At 31.1% G+C, this 26024-nt stretch overlaps 1 protein-coding gene across 1 annotated transcript in view; it reads left to right on the top strand.

Moving 5' to 3' along the window:
* Positions 1 to 23424, top strand: part of LOC129918425 (serine/threonine-protein kinase PAK 2) — a 41932-nt gene extending 18508 nt beyond the window's left edge. The window contains exon 2 of the mRNA XM_055998947.1: positions 22246 to 23424. The gene's annotated coding sequence lies outside the window, so the exon portion shown is untranslated. The remainder of the gene's footprint in view (positions 1 to 22245) is intronic.
* The last annotated feature ends 2600 nt before the right edge of the window (positions 23425 to 26024 follow it).

Raw genomic sequence — 26024 nt, 5'->3', positions numbered from 1 at the left:
AGATAGAGAGATAGAGTGTATATGAAAAAAAAAACAAAAAAAAAAAAAATAAAATAAATGAAGAAAAGTAGAAAACCAAGCGGAGGAGGTGGAAAATTACAGTGAAAATCATAAAATTTTAATCTGCTGCAAGAATTTATAGAGACAAGAGCGTTTACTAGAAAAAAAAAACTGTAGGGGGTGTTTTAAATTTGAATTGGAAACCACAAAATATATGTTTGTGACAGATGTCACCACGTAAGCAATTCAAATAGGGGAACAATTGTAGTACTCTTTCAAGCCTTTGCTATAGTACCTTACTCTCTTCGTATCTGCAAGCAGATCAATCTTCTTGTTCAATACAACTACGACAGAGCCAAAGGAAATATATGTGTTTGACCAGTATGTACGAGTATGTATACATACCTACTCATATGTTCCATCAAAACTTCTAAAGTACGTCTCGCAATTTGACAAATGAGGTATTGTTGAATGCATCTTACTCGTCCGCTGATTATAGAATATACATATATTATATCGTCAAATCAAATTGAATTTTTTGCCCTCTAGACGTAAAAGTCATGAACTATTTATTTTGTTTGTATGTAAATGTGATTTCACAGAACTCATAACTCTTTAGTTGGATCCCTGATCTCTATTATTAAATTAAGATCTAATTTTCATGACAGCTAGAGAATAGAACCCCAAAATTCATATCTCATATATCAACCTCGGAGCAAAACACATTGCAAACACCCCTCGAAACTACGGCCATGCTTAAAGTCGCCTACATTCATTTTGAAGTCTGGAAGAGTTCTCTGTTTGTATAAGCAACAGCTCAAGAACCCCATCATGTAATCGAGTTAATTAAAAAAAAAAATAAAAAGAATGAGTTGCGAAGACTTTTGCCTTTCCCCTTCAAACATTTTTTTTTTATTAATTCTGTTTAAGTTTGTTTTTTTACTTTTCTTCTTTTTCGGTCTGATTTTATGTTAATATACATTTCAGTAGAAGAAGGCATATAATATACAAATCAAAAACAACAACAAACTGGGTTCACATATTTTCCTCAACCTCATCAGCCCCACACCACAAGTGTTCTTTTCTCTAATTGAAATTATAAACAAGAAATAAAAATTTCAGGGTCAAGTAATGAGGAAATTGCATAATAGTGCACATTGAAAAGTGAACTTTGTCACTTAACTCTTAACATTGAAAATGTTATGATAATTTTTTTTAAGGTTTTCGGTCATTGTAGTTGTTATGGGTCAATAGTTCGGGAGTAGTTCAATTTCATTTGTTTTCTGTTTGAACTTAACAGAAACTAGGTTGAAATAAATATCTTTCTCAGCTTTTAGAGAGAGGGTATTCCCATTAGGCGCTCAAACAATTACGATAGGTACAACCTGTCTTTTTCTATTTTCACATTGAGGATGTGACATTTGTTCTTCCATATTGGGGATTGGAGGATGAAAAATGGAAGATAAAATTTGTTTTTGTAATTGTGTACGAAATCTGTTCATATAAAAAAATCCTTGTAAAAAAAACAGCAACAAATGTTCTGACAAATGTCAAACAAAATGACAGTGGATGCACATGTATGTACCTGCAACAAAATAACATTTTTTATATTTACGGTGCTTCTACGGTTAAAAATTTAATTTCTTTGATGTCAAAGTTTGTAACGGTCAATTACTAATAAATGTATCGTAGTTTTAAAACGAAAAAGAAGGTGCTAAATAATTTTTCATTGACCTTTGGTTGTTCTTTCTAATTTGGCCTGTTCAAAATAATAGTAGTTAAAGTTATTTTTGAAGAATTTAAAAGGGGTTTATAACTTAGAATATTTATTTTTGCTTTAAAAGTAAGTACTCATATAATTTGAACAATTTTTCAACAAAAAACGATTTGTTTCGGTTTTAATCTATTTAAAGTTCGAAGAGCAAAACACTGCAGTTCGGATAACGGAAACTTATACGAAAGCTGCTTGAAGAAGGGAAAACCTACTTGGAAATTCAAGGTTATATTAGGATGGTCCCTTTACAATGGTAGCCAATGCAATAAACTCAACAAAAGACCCGAAACGCGCGGTAGAAAAAGAAAAAAGACCGTCGTAGATGACAGGCGTATTGTCCAGATGAGCAAAGTTGAGCCTTCTGCATCGTCGTTTCAAATCCAGAAGGCTTTAAGCCTGGATTGCAGTGCAGTAAACATTCGGAGGCGACTGTTGGAGATAAATTTGTACGCTTGAAGTCCACGAAAAGTTCCGTTGTTAACTAAGAAATATGTTAAAATACTAAAATTTTCGACCCTCCATGTTTAACTGTTTTCCTCGTATACTTTGGAACATATTCCGTATTGGGTGGACGTCGGACGTATTGTGGAGATCCAGTACCACCAAAGAGGACAAAGGAGAATGGTAATTTTGGCCCTGAGACCAATAACGATGAGTCATATGTCATTGGGAAGGTATTTTTGCGTAGATCAATTGTTTATATGGCGCTAAGACTCAATTCGCTGTGGGGAAAAAGTTATAGCCATAAATGTAGAACATAGTAAAAATAGGTAATAGACGGAGAAACGACCGCCGAATTACTGAGATCATACGGATAAGGGATACAATTGGTGTCAAATGAAAGATAAGTTGATAGAGAAAATGAAAAAAATAGGGTTACCGCTTTTAAAATGGTAACTTCTATGTGGCAACCCTATTTTAAAAGAAATAATGGTATATTACATATCTTTGTAGTATGATGAAATAAGAACATTTTTTAAATGCCAAACGAAAACTTAGATGGTGAAAAAATTAACAAAATAATATAAGAAATGTTGGCCTTCAAATATGGCAACCCTATTAACGTTAAAAAAAAAACAAAAAAAAAAAAAAAAAAACAAATCAAAAAATATTTTTTGAACAACAGATTACAATTTTGTATCCACTGAAAGGCTCAACTCTATACCAATCTTTAGCTGACAAAAAGACGATCAAGTACTCGGGAACCTTACGGAAATCCTAAGAAATACTTTACAGCCAAAATGTTTGATATCATATGTTATCTTCTTACCTTCAACTCTTTCAAATTCCATACTTTTTGTAATAGTTTTTCTGTGTTTCTTAACATTTGCGTAAGGTTGCTCGTCTTTTTGTCAGCTAAAGATTGGTATAGAGTTGAGCTTTTCAGTGGATACAAAATTGTAATCTGTTGTTCAAAAAATATTTTTTGATTTGTTTTTTTTTTTTTTTTTTTTTTTAACGTTAATAGGGTTGCCATATTTGAAGGCCAACATTTCTTATATTATTTTGTTAATTTTTTCACCATCTAAGTTTTCGTTTGGCATTTAAAAAATGTTCTTATTTGATCATACTACAAAGATATGTAATATACCATTATTTCTTTTAAAATAGGGTTGCCACATACAGCTGTGTTCAAAATAATAGTAGTGCCTGCAACAAAATAACATTTTTTATATTTACGGTGCTTCTACGGTTAAAAATTTAATTTCTTTGATGTCAAAGTTTGTAACGGTCAATTACTAATAAATGTATCGTAGTTTTAAAATGAAAAAGAAGGTGCTAAATAATTTTTCATTGACCTTTGGTTGTTCTTTCTAATTTGGCCTGTTCAAAATAATAGTAGTTAAAGTTATTTTTGAAGAATTTAAAAGCGGTTTATGACTTAGAATATTTATTTTTGCTTTAAAAGTAAGTACTCATATAATTTGAACAATTTTTCAACAAAAAACGATTTGTTTCGGTTTTAATCTATTTAAAGTTCGAAGAGCAAAACACTGCAGTTCGGATAACGGAAACTTATACGAAAGCTGCTTGAAGAAGGGAAAACCTACTTGGAAATTCAAGGTTATATTAGGATTTTCCCCTACAATGGTAGCCAATGTAATAAACTCAACAAAAGACGCGAAACGCGCGGTAGAAAAAGATAAAAGACCGTCGTAGATGACAGGCGTATTGTCCAGATGAGCAAAGTTGAGACTCCTGCATCCCCGTTTGAAATCCAGAAGACCTTAAGCCTGGATTGCAGTGCAGTGAACATTCGGAGGCGACTGTTAGAGACTAATTTGTACGCTTGAAGTCCACGAAAAGTTCCGCTGTTAACAAAGAAATATGTTAAAATACTAAAATTTTCGACCCTCCATGTTTAACTGTTTTCGTCGTATACTTTGGAACATATTCCGTATTGGGTGGACGTCGGACGTATTGTGGAGATCCAGTACCACCAAAGAGGACAAATTTGCTCTCATCAGTAAACAATATGTTACGCCATTACTTCGTTGGCCAGTTTATGTGGTCTTTTACAAACTGGATACGCTTTTTAATATGTTCCGCGGAACTTTTCGTGGACTTCAAGCGCACAAATTAGTCCCTAACAGTTGCCTCCGAATGTTCACTGCTCTGCAATCCAGGCTTAAGGCCTTCTGGATTTGAAACGGGGATGCAGAAGTCTCAACTTTGCTCATCTGGACAATACGCCTGTCATCTACGACGGTCTTTTATCTTTTTCTACCGCGCGTTTCGGGTCTTTTGTTGAGTTTATTGCATTGGCTACCATTGTAGGGGAAAATCCTAATATAACCTTGAATTTCCAAGTAGGTTTTCCCTTCTTCAAGCAGCTTTCGTATAAGTTTCCGTTATCCGAACTGCAGTGTTTTGCTCTTCGAACTTTAAATAGATTAAAACCGAAACAAATCGTTTTTTGTTGAAAAATTGTTCAAATTATATGAGTACTTACTTTTAAAGCAAAAATAAATATTCTAAGTCATAAACCGCTTTTAAATTCTTCAAAAATAACTTTAACTACTATTATTTTGAACAGGCCAAATTAGAAAGAACAACCAAAGGTCAATGAAAAATTATTTAGCACCTTCTTTTTCATTTTAAAACTACGATACATTTATTAGTAATTGACCGTTACAAACTTTGACATCAAAGAAATTAAATTTTTAACCGTAGAAGCACCGTAAATATAAAAAATGTTATTTTGTTGCAGACACTACTATTATTTTGAACACAACTGTAGAAGTTACCATTTTAAAAGCGGTAACCCTATTTTTTTCATTTTCTCTATCAACTTATCTTTCATTTGACACCAATTTTATCCCTTATCCGTATGATCTCAGTAATTCGGCGGTCGTCTCTCCGTCTATTACCTATTTTTACTATGTTCTACATTTATGGCTATAACTTTTTCCCCACAGCGAATTGAGTCTTGGCGCCATATAAACAATTGATCTACGCAAAAATACCTTTCCAATGACATATGACTCATCGTTATTGGTCTCAGGGCCAGCTCCCATACAAAAATTACCATTGTCCTTTGCTCTCATCAGTAAACAATATGTTACGCCATTACTTCGTTGACCAGTTTATGTGGTTTTTACAAACTGGATACGCTTTTTAATATGTTCCGCGGAACTTTTCGTGGACTTCAAGCGTACAAATTAGTCTCTAACAGTCGCCTCCGAATGTTCACTGCACTGCAATCCAGGCTTAAGGCCTTCTGGATTTGAAACGACGATGCAGAAGGCTCAACTTTGCCCGTTTCATAACATAATATCATATACTAAAAGGTCATCACCACCAACATAATTAATTCCAAACTTCATTGCTAACATAACAAAAAACATCGATATAATTTTTGACCAGGAAAGTGACATTTCAATTTATAACATCTTTAATAAAACGAAATACCTAAAATTTTCACAGTGATGAGCTTAGCTCAAAACCTGGACGTGATAAAATAAATCTGTTATTGTCGACCAGTTTGACCAAAAGAGGCAGGAAATTTTAAACTCATTTAAAATCTTTCGACTCACTGAATTGTCAAAATCATTCGGTGGAGTGAGTCCAATGTGAACACCGTCATGAAATCTAAGATTTTTCCAGTTTTTAGCCTGTTGTCACTTCAGCCTAAATGAGATAATTTCTCAAATTAGGTCTAATCCAATTTCAAATTTAAAAAAATTCTTATACGATTTGACATTCGAAATGAAATAATTTAAGAAATTATCTCATTTGGGCTCTTGATTAACAAACCGACTCCAAATGGGGGTTGAAAATTTGATTGAAAACGATTTGTGTATTACATACGTAGGTAATTTAAAAGTAGTCGAAAAAACTGTGCCATTTGTGAATGCTGCGTGGTTTAACTATGAACTTCAACAAGATAAAAACCATAAAATAGACTTGTATCGCAGAGCAGTTTTGACAAATAATCATAGTGATTGGTGTGAATACAAACGTTTTAGAAACGCATATAAAATTAAATTGTCGGACTCTAAATCAAACTTTATAAGATCTAAAGTAGATCATGCGCGATCTCAAAAAGATATGTGGAAACAATTAAAAACGTATGTTTTACATAACAATAAGACTGATAGTATAATGGAAGTGCAATTAGAAAATGGCAATAAAATAAACGATAGTGCAATATTAAGTGTAGAACTAAACAAATTTTTTGTACAAAGTATAGTTAGTCTATCGTCTTCAGTCTCATTTCCTGTGTATTCATGTATGGTTGATCGGTGCAATATAGACTTTAAGTTTTCTGAAGTGAACATTGAACAAACATTAAGTGCAATAAAACAAATTAGCCAAAAAAATGACTTTAACTTTATGAAGGCTAAAATGTTCCAGGACGCAATAGATACAATAGGCCCTATAATGCTGCGAATTATCAATGCATCTCTAGCGTCTGGAATTTTCCCAGCTACATGGAAAGAATCATTGATTGTTCCTACTAAGAAAACTCCTGACGCTAAATTCTGCAAAGACTACCGCCCAATAAACATGGTACCAATTTATGAAAAAATATTGGAGAAAATTGTTATGATGCAATTTCAAGATCATCTCAATTGTCAAAATATTTTAAGTGTAAACCAGTCCGGTTTCCGAGAGAAGCATTCCTGTGAAACTAGCTTAAGCTTTGTGATAAACAAATGGAAGTCCGAAATAGACGATAAAAATATAGTTATTGCAGTGTTCCTTGATCTCAAACGTGCCTTCGAAACTGTGAACACGTCTATCTTGCTCCAAAAGTTATCCAAAATTGGTGTAAGAGGAACTGAACTAAATTGGTTCCGAAGTTTTCTTGAAGGCAGATCTCAGCGAACTAGAGTGAACGGAGTAACTTCGGCGCCAATACCAGTTAATATTGGTATCCCCCAAGGAACGTTGCTTGGAGTTTTACTGTTCCTCGTTTATATCAATGACATGGAAAAAGTATTGAAGCATTCTTGGCTCAAACTCTTTGCAGACGATGGACTTTTGTGTATTTCTGGTCGTGATGTCTCAACATGTGTGGATAATTTAAATGAAGATCTTGGTGCAATAAATAAGTGGCTAAAAATGAATCGTCTCTTGTTAAATATGGAAAAGTCAAAGTGTATGTTACTTAATGTCCCTATGTTACCGCCTCAATTGTCCATTCACGTTGATAACTGTCCCCTTGAAATCGTGTCCCATATAAAGTATCTTGGTGTGATATTAGATAAAAAACTATCGTGGAATGAACATACAGACTACCTTTGCAAAAAAGTATCAAAAAAGTTAGGAGTGCTACGAAAAATAAGAAATAGCTTATCAAGAAACAGTGCAATAAGAGTCTATAACGTAATAATAAAACCTCATTTCGAGTATTGTCCAAGTGTCCTGTACTTCTTTAATATGTCCCAAAAAAGTCGAATGCAGATTTTGCAAAATAAAGCAATGCGAATTATACTAAAACGTGATAACTATGCCCATATAAGAGAAATGCACGATTCATTAAACTGGTTCAATATAAACCAAAGACTTTATATTTTGACAATGACGTTCATTTACAAAATTAAAAATAACATGTGTCCTGAATACTTAAGTGCACCAACTAATAATAATGTGATATACCCCCTGCGTAACCGAGATGATATTGTAGTGCGAAGAATGAGAACAACAAGAGGTCAGCAATCAACATTTTATTCTGGCTTTCAAACATTCAACCAACTTCCGCAACATATAAAATATGCAACCAACATCAACATATTTAAAAGAATGATTGCAACTCATGCTAAAGACGTTATTATTTGAACAAAATAACTTTGACATATTAATTTCAATTTGTAATTCGAATTCTTATTTCTATCATTTGTATAATTAACAAATCCTTGTATAATCTATTTATTAAGAATAATGTAAAAACTAAAATTGTAAAATATTGTATAATTAATTTACTTAAATGGCTCTAGTATGCCAAATAAACAAAACTAAACTAAACTAGTCGAGTTGTATGAATAGTATGGTGAATAAAGAGCGCTCTTACTCGTATGTTAAGAGCAGTTGAAGAATACCGACCTAAAAATCGTTTCAAGCTCTTTTAGAGATGAAGGAACCAAAAAAATTGCAAAAAGCGCCAAAAAGTAAATTACCACCTCCAATGCAACAGTGCTTATATTTGACCAATTTTCATCAGAAAAATGTCGACATTGTTTTTTTCATAAATTTTAAATTCGTGTCTCAAAACCATTTTTTTAACTTAAATATACTATGAAACTACAGATGTTTAATGATTGCGAACCCAAAAACGCAATATCATGTCTTCGATCTTTTCACATAATCTAGCCGGAGTAATTTGACCTTATTTTTTTATCACTGATATGACTTATTTTTAACATCTACCGATATATTTTTCCTTTGTTAAGCACCATTTGTGTGGTTTTGAATTACCAGTAAAATTTAATGTTAAATACACCTGAGTGTTCAGTTGAATCATTCATTTGATATTGTCACTTTTAATGCAGCCATATTAGTGGATTGTCTGCTATATATTTTTGGTCAGATTTAACCCCTTTTTTGATTATTTTTCACACACAATTTAACACATTTTACCTCAAAAGGTTTCATGTTTGCGCTGACGTTTCAAATTATTTTTTGTAATCAATTCAATTCCAGACATACCAAAAATAAAATAAAACACTTGAGTATACGCACTCAATGAGCTTAGTGAAATAATTTTCAATTGAAAGTTTCATAACGTACATGAGTCATTCGCACCCAAAGCAAAAAGCAGCAGCAAGCGGTTTCCAGTGTTTGTTTAATAAATTATTTTAATTCACGTTCCACTGATCAATAATAATGAATCTGACTAAGCGAACTGTCATCATATGGCCAGTTTGCCATTTGCTGATGTGTGGCGATTGCGGCCACTTATTTTATTTTTGTTGTTGTTTTCACCGGGGCGACAAATTCTATGATTTACCCTCGCCATTTGTATGGTGCGGTGGCGCTTAGTCATGACAGTTTAAATAATTTCGTATAAAAGAGGAGGCGACATAATAAACAAAGCAATGTGTCCATCAACCCAGAGAGAAAACATTAAAATGCTTAAATCACTAACTGACTGAATGGCTGGTTGGTCAAAAATTAGTTCATAATTTTTTGACTGACTCATTTGTCTGTGGCGTGTGCCAAAAAAATTGTTGGGGATTTCCTAGAAAAAGTTATAATAAAAACAAGAACAACAAAAATATTTTGTTGTTTATGTTAAAGAATACGAAAGCTTAATTTATAAAAAAAAAGTTAAGTTCATCAAAATATTAACATTTTCTAGAAAAATGTTTATATAATGCTTTGCAGGTATGGAAGTTGCGTAATTTGAAAAAGTACCTAATTCACTTTAAAAAATTATATTGATTTTTTTTTTTTTTGGAGAATTTGCAAAACGTGCAGAGTTCGTTTGGAGATAGAAAGTACTTCTATTCTAAACTTTTCGCAGTTCGCAAATAGTGGACAAAATTGTTGTTATTGATTGTGGTTTTCATTAGCCTCGTTTCATGATGAATTATTTTCATTAGCAAAAGAATTTCTATTAGTAAATGAACTAGATGATGATGTGATTAGTTTGACACCTCTAATGGAATGCGGCTGTTATCTACCCATGAAAGGTTTGCCAACTTTGAGGGTACTAAACTCTTAAAGAAATAACTAGCAAATACTACGTTTTGGTCATCTTCATTCACACATTAGCCCCTTTGGTAGGTGGTAAAATACTGCTAGTAGTTTACTACCGATTTTCAATGGATCGCACTTTGAACGAAGTTAATGTGATTCCCAGTTACTCGGACAGAAGAGCATGCGTAGTTCTAGTGGTAAATGTACTAAGTTATCTACTCATGAGTAAACTACCATCTCCAAAAGGGGTTGAACACTTAACACTTCGTAAAAATTGTATAGCAAATGTCACAACAGATTTTGTTATGGTGTTTTCGTTTGGTAAAAAAATCTATTTTTTTTTTTGATCTAAATCTGTCAAAAAACAATTTTTGATCTGTTCATCTGTTTTTGACAGATTTAGATCAAAAAATTAATTGATTTTTTTGCCAAACGAAAACCATTAGGCGTATATCATTTACGGTAAAAACTTTTGTAGGGAAACTCACAAGGAAGTTCTGTTAAATAAATGATCCCACCGAAAAGCTCAAATATTGCTACTTTTCTATCACAAACTCTGTATTTATGTCAATGTCTTGGTTAAAAGAACTATTTTTTTTTATCTCTGTGCCAGTCCCACTAAAATATCTTATCTCAAAAATTGCAAAGAACATAAATATTGTTTGACATACTTTCGATAAGAATTGGGTGAATTTATTTATGTACAAATATATAAACATTCATGTGTATTATGTATCTGTATATGTATGTATAATAATTCAAGTTTAATATATTTATTTTAAAAAAATACTGCTTTTCCGCAAAATGTTTGCAATTATACAATTATTTATATGGGTGCTTCAAGGACAAGCTATAATAAAATAATTGTATTACTCATTTTCTACCGATTTAGTAATCTTTCAATTGGCTGCTGTTTTTTTGTTATCAACAAAGTCGTGATAAGTTTTTTGAGGTTAGAGAAAACAGAATTGTTGATTAGCTGAAGTTGAAAGCCATAACCCTCTCAAATAAAATTCAATGTTTAAATACAAACATGACAAGAATTCCTTAGAAACATTTTCCATTAGAAGGAATTATTTGAAGTCTTAGAAACGTGAACAAAGTAATTAGTAAAGTTTTTTTATAAAAATTAATTTTCAAAATCAAAATTTTGATAAAAAAATAAAAAAGCTTTTATAATTCCGAAAGAACAAAAATATTCCGTGTGAAAAATTGTCCATGTAAAATCCACAATAGGGCTGATTGACACCAAAAAGAGTATAATATAATAATGTGTAGTTCAATTTAACACGTATCAGTGTCAAATACAGCATGGAACTGGGTACATAATACGGTTCTTACTAGGTTTTTTTCATCACCTCTCTCAGCTTCATGTTAACTTCAGGTAATTTGAAGGTCAACCGTCAAGAATGCAGTTGTTCTTGCATGTAATGAAAATAGGTACTCTTATTTCTTATTTGTTAATGAAATAACTGTTGATTTAAGAAGTTTTGATGGAGTTAGCAGGAATTCTTTGGGAATAATGGAGTTAGCTGTTTTACTCATCACGCAGTTTGGCTAACTTATAAGTGGAATTGAACAATATCAGACGATGCGCCTTCCTTAGACCTTTCAAACTGCATACCTAACTCAAATACACCCAAAAGTAGAGTTAGCGGGTTTTAAGTGTCACCAACTGCCCCAAAAATTCTATGATTAAATTTAATTTCCCTGCACGAGTTCTATAACGTTTACGATTTGCTTTGCTTTTCAAACTTTTCAAAGTATCTTACATAAAATTTGATTAATTAAAAATAATAATTCACTTAATGAAGCAACAAATCAACTTCCATCCATTTCCCATTCATCATCATCATAACTGATAAATCAGCATTTATTTACACATCGCACTCGAATACACAATAGTATCTTGATAGTAAGAAAAAAAAAGAAAAGAAATTTACTAACAATAGAAGCTATACCCGAGAAAAAGTATAAAAACATTTATTTTCATACCCACAATCATCATCATCATTCCCAATAGATTACGGTCATGTGGTTAGATTCAATTCAATATGACAATAGACGGCCAGACCATACGAATTATATTCATCTTTCATTTTTCCTTAAATCATACCTACGAGTCTAATGTTAAGCATGAAAATGATCGAAAACAATAGAATATCGATTTACATTAAAGAAGAGAAAACTTTTGCCACTGCTGCAACATGCATTATGTACTATCTACGTCATTACTTATATACTTCTCATAATATAGATATGTACATAGTTTGGAGGAAATAATTTCTTCCGACATCATTTTCTTTCAAAACATTAATGCACTCTCCGGTTGGGTTACCTATGATGTGTCGTAAAATAGGGACAGGCAATGGCAATGGCACTGACGACTGATGGCAACGCCTTTTTTGCTGGAGTATAATTTTCTCTGGCATGCCTCGGTAATTTTTGTCCTCAATCTCCTACTCCACTGTCGCTCTGTGAAAGAACGATGGAACACAGGGGTACATAAGTCAGACGCCGCCACCGTTGTCGTCATTAGCTTTTGTGTAAACACTCTGAATCACATAATTCGGATCAGGGGATTTTTTTTTTAACTCATGACTCAGGGGTCGGATCAAGGCTCACGTTTTGACTATTGCTTTCTCTATTTAATAGAAAAATAAGGGAAAATAATACAACCATACGTTAACGAAGTTCGGAAGAGAAAAATAATTGCATCTCATTCACACTTACTGAATGTTTCAACGAAGCTTAACTTTTGCAAAAAAAACTTTTGTCAAAAAGTGTACAAAACTCTCATAACCCCAGGCCCTTTTTTATGATAAAAAATGACGGAAATGCGCGATATGCAACCGTTTTAACGGACTTTAGAAAGATTATGCCCCTGACGTTGACGTATTATTCTTTCAAGAATGATGTTAAAGATGTCGCATGAAAATGCGTTGCATTGTCTAGAGACCATCGGCAAGGTCTGAATTGACCTTGACGGATTAACCTGCATTCTCCATCGTCATCCTGCACAGACACAGTTCGGCGAACTTGTCAGTGATGTTAACATAAGTCATTGCCTTAACATTGCCCGTTCCTGTAGATCCTGTCATATGTATATGGCCTTCAAATCAATGAATACGATATGGGTGTCGATTCGATGTTTCTTGTTTCTGCGGTATGTGAATATTTGGTCGATATTGGAGTTTTCTGATCTATAACCACACTGTTACAGACTTTTCAGAATGTTGACGAGGGACTGCCGACGTTCACATAATCCGACAGAGAGGATTTACCGATGTTAATCAGACTGACAGCTGAGTAGTTGGTCAGTTCAGACAGCCTCCTTTCTTAAGAATCGGGCACGCAATATTGGAGTTCTGAGGGCATAATTTCTTTCGATCAGCAGAACTCTCGGACATTCATGGACGGTGCTTCCGCCTCATTTTCACATCTCTGTGTTGCTATCTCACTCGCACGTCATGGTAAGAAAGTAATAGCGAAGTGAAGCATCTCTTTCTCACCATCAATTTGGAGTGAGAAAGCAAAACAGAGACGTGAAAATCCGCCGACTCATTTTGACATTTCAGCGTTGCTCTCTCACTTGCACTTCATGGGGATAGAGAGAAAGCCTAAAGAGACAGGAGATTTTAAACTTTTTTTTTAAATCTTTGGATTCACAGAAATGTTAAAATGCTGTTGTCGGATGTTATACCGTCCATGAATGTTGAGATACGAAAATTGCGTACCAGCTATGATAAGCAATAAACTCGATAAGGTTTCTTTTGGGTTTTTACACACGAATTAGTGTCAAATGTCAATCAACTAATCCGCAGTGTTACTATACAACTATTAACTGAGTTAATTCTTCACTTCCCTCTCAATCAGAAGAGTTGCAAAGTTTTATTCTGATGATGGAGCTATAAAATACATATTACAACGACGACAAAGGCAATGTCGTTGTTTGGCGTCGCGTCTAGTCGTCGTTCACCCAGTTCACGTGATGTATAAGTGCAAAACATTGATCCAGGACATCGTGCCAAAGAGGAACTCAAATAAACATCTCTAAATGGCAATCTGACAGCAGAAGCGATGACTTTATTGAATGAATTTATCATCTTTGATCAATTAAGTTCATGAACAAGGAAAAAATTGAAATGCGACAGTATAAGATATAAATACGATACGCGTATAATATGTACACGTCAACTGTCAAAAGTCAAGAGAGTTGAGCTGGAAGTGGAAGTGGTGCTATCATTGTTGGTTATGTAAACAATTTCAATTACAGAGATGCCTTTGACGTATAGAGATTTCTTCTCTCATACATAGAACTGTCAGATGCTGAGATTTTGAAGTCTGCCTAAAGGGCTGAAAATCTGCTAGAAATAGATGAAGAACAACAACAATAAGAACATGAAACTGTCATTGTCATTTTTTAGCGAATTTTCAAGCTATTAGTGTTTTATGGTTTGCAATTATTTTCTATGTGAATTGCTGTCGTCATTGCTAACAATGAAAAATTGAAACTGTTTATTTTGCTTTTTTGTCATTTGATACGCCACGATGTTGCCTTGATTTTTTGTATTTTTCATTTTTTTTTATATACATATTTTTGTATAATATTCGGATAGAATGAAATTTCCATTATAAACAATGGGTTTGGCGCGGGATGAAGCGGAAGTTAAGCTTCTTTTTTTTTCCTGTTTTTTTTTTATTCTATATGCATGTTTGCCCATTTGACTATAGGAAATGGGATTGAATTGCTTTGGTTTGTTTACTGAGTCATATATCGATCCGGTCTCTCCGTGCATTTTACACATGTGTATGTGAAAGGATATTTATTCGCCCATATGACTGTAGTATTTTTCAATACAAAAAAAAAGAGCAAATCATATGGGGAGTTCTTTAAGGGTGTGTTTTAATGTACCTATATCAGATGAATATTTCAATTTAATATGAAAGGTGTTTTTTTTTTTGGTTCGGAAAAAACAAAGTTAAAGAATGTCTATGTTCTGTTATGTCAGTAAAATTTATTGGCTAGCCTCACGTTGGGCGCCACCAATATTTATTAGATATTAGTACATACATAAAATTCTTTGATGACATATGTAGGTGTTTGTTATAGGAAATATATTATTTCTGGATAAACTTCTTTATCAAAGCATGTTAAACAATAATACAATATATTAGAAGACAAACAATAAGTTTGAACCTGGGAATCCTTTTCCATACGTTAACATATTTTTGGTGACTCATAATGGACACACAAATTGCTGTGAATATGCCGGTTTTACAATTGTGTAAATAAGTTATCAGTTGTGAATAAAAGATGCTCCAGAAGTACCTCGTTGGGTATTGAGAACTGTCATGGCGGTGGTGGCGGTTCTGGGCACCTTGATTTTTTTTTTTCAAAAGTATTGATATTAACAAAGCCTTCTGGGGTATGTTGCAAGAATGGTTGAGAGTCGATAGTAACTAAGCTTTTTTTTTAAGTGAGCTTTTCGATTCGCAATTTTTTTTAACAGCTCTTCATTAAACAAAATATATACCTACTCTTTGCTCTCAAATATACCAACATTAGCTCCGTGAAACCAGCATTTTCGGAACATTCTAGTCTACTCATGTTAAAGGCATTCCTTTGACAAGTTATCTGACTTTTAAACTGTTATAATAGCTAAAAAAATTTTACATCAGAAATTATACATTTTACATCGAAAAAACACAAACCGCCTTTAAATTAGTACACAATAAGAGTTTTTTATTTAATATTTTTCAACAATTTGGAATGAGAAACAAATGAAAAATTGATATGATAAATTGATAATAACATATCAAAAAAAATTTCAACAATGTGATATAGAACAGTGCCGAAGCCTTCAAAAACATTAAAAACTAAAAAAAAAAAAAATTAAAGAAAAAATAAATTACAGACGGCTCGAGTTCGGGAAATGCAAAAAATGAAAAAATCTTAAATTCGAAAATTTTTTTTATCATTATTTAAAATTTTGGCCTATTTATTAAAATTTACACCTTTATTACTCAAAAACCATACGATTTTTAAATGCAACATGAAATCTTGAGGTTTTTCAGTAGTTAAAGTGTAAATTTTAATAAATAGGTCAAAATTTTAAATAATGATGAAAAAAAAAATTTCGAATTCAAGATTTTTTCATTTTTTACATAGTGTACTAATGTAAATTTTTTCTTTTACCATCTGAAAATAGATATTTTAACGAACAAAATACCCACCGACTTTTTGAAAAAGCTGATATTTTGACACGTGAATTTTCGATTGAAAATTAGAGTGGTTTTTTGATATTAATCCAAAATAAGGTGAAAAAATAAATATTTTAAATGGGCACGTTCAGGAAATATTAGGGACTAGGTATCTAGGCAACGTCATTTTCTGAACGGAAATTTGAGTAAATTGACTAAATTAGTTTGGATATGATGTTATTGTCAAATTTCGAAATTTATTTAAGAATTTTAAAAATCGAATGGGGCAGACACCTCATTTCACCACACTTTAATAAATAAATATTATTAATTATGACCGATAATGCACTTTTTACTCGCTTTTCACACAAATAAATTAAATTTTGCTGTAATTCAAAACAATCAGCTGTCATGTTGACAAAAAAAAAAACTTTCCTAAATGTTTAGGGAAAATTTTTTTGCCTAACTTTCCAGTCAGCTTTCCAATAAAATTACCTAAATTGGAAGGATTTTTTTTTTGACAGTTGACCAATCAGAGAACGAGAAATCACCTAAATATTTAGTCCCTAACGTTTTTGAACCTGCCCAATCAAATAAATTACAGTGTATTTGAGACATAATAAAGTTAGTTGTCACCAAATTTCGTAGAAAAAAACTTTTTTTTTGAAAAAGATAAAAATAAAAAACCAAAAAATCGTTTTATTTTAATTTTTAACCTAAATTTTGAGGTTATGTGAAAAAATTGTTATTGTTTATACAAAAGTTGTAGATCTTTTTATTACCTACAACTTTGGTATACAACTTTTTTCTATAGGATTTGTAGTTTTGCCGGAAATCGAGATATACCATTTTTTACCATTAAAAACTCAACCCACCCAAACTGGGGACTTAGAAGTAACCACTTATGTAAATCGCTTAAGATATCAATTTTGAAGAAAAAGATAAAGCCTGTATGGTTTGGTTAGGTTTGGTTTAAATGGCTTTCAGGAAAACAATTTAGACCACCAATTGATTTTTTGGGAATTGCAAGGACGGGCAGACCGCTTAGGATATCATTTTTTTTTTTTTTTAATAGGTCAGAATCAGGAACATAGAAATAATTCATCGATTTATTAATGGAACCCGAAAGAAATTGTTTTTGGATTACCTTTAATTAAATATTTAAAGTATTTTATCTATACAGGGTGTCCCAAAAGTAATGGATCAAACGAAATATGCTGATAGACCAACTTAAGGGCTCTCAGAATTTGGTAACTTGTTCATCCCAAATCCTTACGGTTTTCGATTTATTGCATTTTTTGTGAAATTTCGAAAAATTCCTACTTTGCAACAGTATTTTGCTTCCTCCGCCCCCAATTGATTTTTGTTTTTTATTATTCTTTCACTAAAACATTGTCCAATAATAAGAAACAATTAATTAATCAAAACATTTTTTATTTCATACGCCATTTTGCTGCAAGTTAATTAACAGTTCCAAGTTTTCTCAAAATTTAATTTCTTACATTTATTTCAAAGCAACACACCGAAAAAAATTTGTATGGTGTGACACTGGTTTATTACTTAAAAAACTTATCCCGTTATTGCAGTTTTCAAAAAGGTATTCAAGTTTCCAAAGTTGTAGTTAGATCGAAAAATATTACAATTTTAATTCAACAAAACAGGGTTTTTCAGAGCAAAAATACAAACAAAAATAAACACATTTTCTCGAACTGTTGTTTGTTTATTTCTCTTTGAACAAAAGCCTCTATTTTTGTTTGTTATTTTGCTCTGAAAACGTCTGTTTTTTTGCATTCAAATTGTAATATCTTTCTTTCTAATTTCATCTTTGGAAATTTTTATAAATTTTTGAAAACTGCAATAACACGGCAAGTTTTCAAAATAATAAACCAAGGTCACACCATACAAAATTTGTTCAGGGTGTTGCTCTGAAATAAAAGTGAGAAATTGAGTTTTCATAAAACATGGAACTGTTAATTCATTTGCAGCAAAATGGCGAATGAAATAAAAAATATTTTGATTAATTAATTATTTCTTATTATTAGGCAATGTTTTAGTGAAAAAATTGTAAAAAAACAAAAATCAATTATGAGCGGAGGAAGCAAAATACTGTTGCAAAGTCGGGATTTATCGAAATTTCACAAAAACTGCATTAAATCGAAAACCGTAAAGATTTGGGATGAACAAGTTACCAAATTCTGAGAGCCCTTAAGTTGGCCTATCAGCATATTTCGTTTGATCCATTACTTTTGGGACACCCTGTATAGATAAAATACTTTAAATATTTAATTAAAGGTAATCCAAAAACAATTTCTTTCGGGTTCCATTAATAAATCGATGAATTATTTCTATGTTCCTGATTCTGACCTATTAAAAAAAAAAAAAATGATATCCTAAGCGGTCTGCCCGTCCTTGCAATTCCCAAAAAATCAATTAGTGGTCTAAATTGTTTTCCTGAAAGCCATTTAAACCAAACCCATTACTTTTGGGACACCCTGTATATTTAAAATTACCAGCTGTAAAAAAAAACTATTGATTACAGATAAATAAGGGTGAATAAACTGGTTCTTGGTAAAATGATAGTTAAGTATTTTTTTGTCTCCACTATTGTCTTCTTTTTAGTTTTGCTTGTTGCCTCAATGTTAATTACACTGCTACCATCTCGTTGCAACAACACATTATGTAAAGATATAAATACGTATATCTATAGTACCTACGTGAATACTGTATAGATAATATACATTCAACGGCTCCAAACAATCGCAGTAATTGCACGATTGCACCCAACTTTACGAACAATACAATAACAAATGCTATGACAATAGAAACGTGTTCTTGCCAAAGTGTTTCGCCCTCGTCGTCATCATCATTGTTGTTGTAGTTGTCGTCGTCAAGACCGCGAGATCAGCGAGACTGAGAATATTTTGCAACCAGTTTTGCAGCAAGCGAATTCTGTGTCAAGTTTTCGACAACGTTGGAGAATTTTTAATTTTGTTGTTCTTTTTTTTTGTTATTTATTTTCTTCTCCTTCAATCCTCTATTTCCGTATATATTTTTAAGATGGCATCGCCTCCCTCTGGGGAAACGAATGGTGTATCTAATAGTGTCAATTATTGAGTATGTTAATTATATTTTATTACATTAGAATGATAATGGCAGGTATAGGTACGTGCTATTAGATAATAGAAATTTTTATTAAAATAAAAAAAAAAGAAACTTAACGGTATGTGATTTATAAATCAAGTTGTTTTGTTATTACGGATTTTATGACGGGGGAAAGAAGATTCGGTCGACTAGTTTCTTATGAAACTTATTACTTTGTTCTTGATAATCTGAACTGGAATTATGTACATTCATCTGCGGTTCTGAGAATTATTGTTGATTTACTCTGGTAAATGATGAGACTTCTTTTTTATTGACATGGACCCTAAGATTGCTTTTTATTTTTTATAAATATTTTTTTTGGCCCAACTTATTTTCGAAAATACATAAAATGGGAAACTGCATTTGACTTAAAGGTTTAACCAAAATAAAATTAAATCTTGCAGTCTACTCGTCTTTTTAGTTGACCCTTAACTTTATGAAAGTCCTTTACAACCTTATTAAAAATTAAGTCGCCATTAAGGGAGTCAATAAGCAACTCCTTGATTCCTGGTAAATATAGCTCTTGGCTCTTGCCTATTCGAGTTTGTTGGATTGCAAGACTTAATTATTTAATATATTGTCGGCTTGGAGTGTAAACCTGCTAACTCCACTTTTGGGCGTATTTAAGTTACGTATGCAGTTTGAAAGGTCTAAAGAAGGCGCATCGTCTGACATCAAAATTTTTGTTCAATTTCACTTATAAGTAAACCAAATTGCGTGATGAGTTAAACAGCTATCTCCATTATATATATAAGTCCGTTGCATTCTGTTTTTGATACTGATATGTGTTGAACCACACATTATTATTTTATACTCTTTTTCGGTGTCAATCAGCCCTAATTTGGACAATTTTCCACCTGGAATATTTTTGTATTTTCGGAATTATAAGAGCTATTCCTAGTTTCACCCAAAGGGAATAAACATTTTTCGCTAAACTGGATTTTTATTCTTCACCAAAATTAACGTAAGAAAAGAAATGTTTCAAGCTGTTAAAAAAATATTGCGATTTAATTGCCTAAGTCCCTAACAGCTAGAGCTAGAGCCTTTCGGCAGCGAGCGCTCCAGACATAGCTAGTGAGAAAAATTCACAGGTCAGTTTTCAGGCGTTAACAATGAAAGAAAGTATTAATTCAGGGTTAATCCAATTCTGTGTCACTTAATTGTATCTCCATAGAATCCTAAACTAAACTAATTCAAGAAAACCACTAAACATTTTTGCGCCAAGTTTCAAGTTTTTGTTAAAAAACGCATTGAATTTTGAAAAATAAATAAGTAGATACTTAATAACATTAAATTAAAAAAATAGCTAATTTGATTTTTTTTTTGTAATTTTAATCGAAATTTTGAATTTGAAAATAAATTCTTCAAAAACTATTTCATAAAACAGCTTTTAACAAGAAAATAGACGAGATTTTTGGATTTACAAAAAGGAACACCACGTTATTCTATGTTACCATTGATTTTATTTTTTTTTCCAAATTAAGTCAATTTTTCAAAAAATTGCCCCATACGAATATTTTCTTGGCTCATTCCTTCTGAATAAACCTGTATTTACAAGAAAATCAAAAAATCTATAAACAATTTATAACAAAATTTTTATTTTTGTATGAAAACCTGCTAAATTCAATATTTTTTTGCATTACTCACCGAAGAAAACCTGCTAACTCACAAAAATGCAAAAAAGATACCAAACTACGCATATTTTTGAATCAGCTTACATATATGTAGAAATGAAGAGTACTAATAAAAAGGAAAAGGCATTTTAGATTTTTCTTTTGAATTGTCAAGAACAATTTTAAGAAGTTTTTTCTTTCTCCTGTAAAATTTGCTTAAGTGGAGTTAGCAGTTATTTTTGTATTAGGAAAATCTTTTTTTTTTTTGTACAAAAATAGAGATCACACAGAAATAAAATGGCAGATCATTTGTGTTGAAATTAAAAAAAAATCAACTCTATCTTTGGGGATTTGGCATTTAATCTAAATTTTGACCACCGATAGCGTATTTCAACTATGCCAATTCAAACAAAACACAATTTGATTTAAATTGCTTGCGGTAGCGTGCAGGCAAACGTGAGCCGAAAATCCGGAAAACTTTGAACCTAGTTATAGTTTGGTCTAAATCTTTTAAGTGATTTCCGAGAAAATTTGAATAAATCAAACATCTAAGTTCTAAGATATAATGTGGGAGTTACACATAATTAAAAAACGATTGAACCATGTCAAACTATTAAACCAAGAATAGTTTTTTTTTGTATATTAAAAATACAAAGTTCAAAATTATTATTTCCTACCTAAAAAAAAACGTCTTTATTTTTCTGCGTTTTTCTTTACATTGTTTATTTCATTTTTGTCCATTGCCCTCATAGATAACACAACCAATAGTTGAATATCAAATAATAATTTTCTAACCCAAATCAATATAAATCAACTTCTATTCCTTATCAGCACTTGTTGAACAAATAACACAATGATAACGCTTGTCACTGTCCACCATCGTTTGTCGATCGCTTGGTCGTCGTGTGTCTAAATAGTGTTTATCTTTTTTCTTTAAATGTATTTCATTGTTATTTGCCACAAAATAGAATTATAAAAAAATATATAAAATTTATTATAATAATAGTATCATGAATGACAAATCAGATAAATTATTCTATGAGTAATTTGAAAAACACAATTTATATTCATGTTCTAGGGAACTGCCGAATTCAGTTGTATAGTAGATATCAATGCGGATTTAATAAATTTTATGACAATTGCATGTGTGTCAAATGGGACATCCCCTTTTGTTATCATGAAAATTAATAATCGTGATAAAAAAGTATTTCAGCCATTTTTCTTATTTTTTGTTTCTTATCTTGTTTTTTGTTATTTGCAATTTCTATTGTCCCCAAAATAATTTAATAACTTCTCTATTTTTTTTATCTGAATCAAACTTTTGATTGCATTAACTAATGTTCCTTCCCTTTTTTCTTTTCATTTCAGATTCCTATGACGAATAATATTAAATTTAATAAGTTACCGAAGTCTTTTAACACAAAACAAAAAACAACAACAACGATTTTCTACATTTTATACTTGGATTTTATAAAAACAAACAAACAAAAAAATGTAACGCAGAGAACAATCACATCAAGTCGCACAATGGATTTTTTCTAAAACTAAAAACAAAAACAACAACAAATAAAAAAACTAATCACATGGTAGAAGATATTTTTGTATAAAACAAATATTTATACATAAACAATAAACTCATAAAGGAGGTTAATACAATTAATTTTAAAAGTGCCATTAGGTTAATTTTTTTCTTGTCTAGTAAAATATTTCTTTTTTTTCTTCCCCTACATTTTCTATTTTTAGTTATAACTAAAAATTCAAAAAAAAAAAAATGAGAAGAAAAAAAAAAACAGGATACGGAAGCTGTTAATTTATTGTATTGTCTTATATTGTTATGTCTTCCAGAATGAAAAAAAAACATAAAAGACACAAAAAAAAAAAAAAGAAAACAAACACAAATTAATAAAACAAATTATAGTAACATTCTATTTGAGGTCTAAAACGGTGACGAACGTAGCCATCTTTAAAACTTTTAAAATCACATCCGCATACCAACTGTAAGAATTCTTTTGTTTTCATATTGACACACAAATAATAATTATTTCAAATTGATATCTAATCATTGTCAGTATAAATTTGGTGCAGAAATTTTTTTCTTTTTTTTTTTTCTTCCATTTTCGAAAAATTCAAAAAAATTAACAATTTTCAGCCCCTTCAATCATTCATTCAGTCAAGCATTTTTCGAATGCATTTAATGCATTTTTCAGTTATTTTTTTTTTTTTTGATTTTCTTCGAGTAAATTGGAGAGAATGAGAAAAGTCTGTGTGTCTATGGAAAACACCCTCTTTGCAGATGAATTGATTGAAATATAGGAGGATAACATTTAGGGGGATTATTTATATAAATCCCAAGATTAATGTCGTCTCTGGTTTTTAATTGATTATTCCCTTTATTCCGATTTGGATGTTGGAATTCTGGGAAAATTATTAGAAAAATAAAAGGAAAAGATATATAAGGTTGACACAATTTGACAAGCATGAACTTTAAAGGTTGTACGCATACGTACATTATGGGACATTGTATAGAAATGTGTTTTTTTTTTTTTTTTTGTCTTTAAGAAATGACACACATTTTGGAAGCATATCATCGTACATTTTCTAGATTTGTGTTGTTTTTGTTATTTAACATCCAACTTGTCTGTCACAAGTTTTTATATGTTTTTCATAAGAATGTTGTTCTTGACTTTGTTTATTGAAAGTGACATTCGAATATTGAAATAATAATAAAATTGGATGTTAACTGCAGAAGCAGATATCTTCTATCTTATGTTATTGTATCTGCGATCTATGTTCATATATATTGAATAAGATGGTTTTCTCCAATATACATAACATATAAATTCTGTATTTTAATATTCGACAAGGCAGCTTGGCTAAATTATTGTCATGTCACTTTGATGTAAATGAAATAGGTCTGTGTCTACATCTACATTCTGAAATCGAGGAAAATGGTCTAGAAAAATTTTAAATCGGAAGCTTAGTGTATTCATAAAAAAAATATTTCGTTCCAGTTCTTATGTTTCTCGAACACTTTTCACAATAGCTGGTTCCTTTGAGATTCAGTATCTACTGCAATGTATGTACTTTTTAGTTCTTCTGAATGCATTTAAAGACATTTTTTTTTTCTATAAAAGAAACCTAGTACAATGCAACCAGAAGTCCTTATTAGATACTGAAGCCCAAAAGAACACAGCTAATTTGAGAATTACAGAACGTAGGCACTTGGTTCACAACCATTTTTTTCTTCGTGAAAACTGTTAGTGTATTCATAAAAAGTATAACCGTTTTTTTTTATTTTGATTGCTTTTCTGATGATTATTCAGCTTGAAAATAAAATAAATTTGGAATCGATTTGTCAAACCGATTGTGCGAGTACTATGCAACAGTAAAAAAAAAAGTTATTTGCTCAAAAGAAACAATTTTCTCTTTTCAATATTTACATATGTACATATTTCTTTTTTTGTAGCTGCTTTGGAAAGCTATCTGTCTTGTTAAAAAATAAGTTCAAGATACAGGTATCCCAAATAGCCTATCCAATAGGTGATTGAACGCACACGTCAATGTCAAAACCCAAAAGTGAGTACGATCGTCATCGTATCCGTCAATGCGTTTACAGAATTTTTTGTTGACACCCTTGGGAAAGATTTTGACGTCGCTTTTACGTCCTAATCAACGGTTTGGTCGATGAAATCGACTGCCTTATCCTAGCTTATATCTGTTTGTGCTGAAAGCCCACAAAAGTATTCTTAAGTTACTCTATGTAGCTTAAAACAATTTATAAAAGGAAATTGAAATGTCAAGTTCCGTGGACTTAACCTCGCTTGTTGGTACAGTTATAGACTCACTGCAGCAAAATAAGCAGTCCTCTGAGGTCCATCTTTTTCTTGACCGCTTTCAAACTTGTTTAGAGCTTTGGAATTCGTTTCACACAAGTGAAGTCATAGTAGTATTGTCATCAGAACTTTTAATTGCCTGCGTTCCTCCAAAGCTATAAATGATGCATACTCATAACCTCCATTGTGTTGGTTTCTAGAGTTGTATTTCTCATTTGTCTACATTTTCCTATTTAGCACATTCCTCGTTGCTTTTTCGAAGCCTCTACTAAACCCACTGCCACTGAGAAATGCAATCTCAGTTTTGCATGGAGATAAGATGTATCCTTTGCCATTGCTACTCGAGTATTTATGTTACTCAAAACTTCAAAAACTAAACTGATCGTCAGTATTTATTCCCCGTTTCAGACCTCAACATCAAAAATATGCATTTATGAGTTAAAACTAAGAGTTGAATTTTCTAAACTATATCGGCTGTCAATTAAATTAAACTAAAATCTATTTAATTCTATGGTTGTAGTTATTTTAGTAAAAATAAAACCGCTTCCGTTCAGAGCTTAAACAAAAAGAAAATATAAAAACAAAAACTGATTTACCTATCATAACCTTGCTATATAGTATTTAACATTTTAAATAAAAACAAAATAGTAGTAGTAAAATATTAATAAAAAAATAAAAGAATCAATGAATGAAGTACCCTGTAAAATATTTTTCAGCATTTTATAAAAAGTAAAATAAAGTAAAAGAGAAAAAAACAGAAAATTAAATAACATAAATCAACCTTAAACTAAAGGATAAACTTATTATCTTAAGCACAATATACAACGCAATTTTCTTATTTCTATTTTATACAAGAAAAGTAAAACAATTTTTGTATCAACTTTTTCTTTTTATTTATATAAGAAAAAAAATGATATTTTAAATAAATAAAATATTATAAACAACAAAAAGAATAGCCAAGATTATACTTTTTTGTATTTTTACACTAAAAATAATAATCAACCAATCAATTGTAAATAAGTATTAAGAAAATTGACAAAAAACAAAATCAAATTCCCATTAGTCATATTAGTATTTTTGTGTTTATTATTTTTTTAATATTTTAAAAATAATTTAACTTAATTATTAGAAGAACGAAAAATTAATCACATAATAAGAAAAAAAGTAAAATATTTCATAAATGAAATATAATGTAATATTCAACTACAACTGTCTGAAAAAGTATACATAAAAAAATATCAAATATAAATTAATTATATTTTAATTGTTTGTTTATTTTTTGTTTTGTTGAAAGTAATAAAAAAAAGAAATACT

Source organism: Episyrphus balteatus, chromosome 4, assembly GCF_945859705.1.
Source record: "Episyrphus balteatus chromosome 4, idEpiBalt1.1, whole genome shotgun sequence".
Classification (NCBI taxonomy): Eukaryota; Metazoa; Arthropoda; class Insecta; order Diptera; family Syrphidae; genus Episyrphus; species Episyrphus balteatus.
Note: the sequence above shows the minus strand (reverse complement) of the source record. Positions and strands in the feature narration are given on the sequence as shown.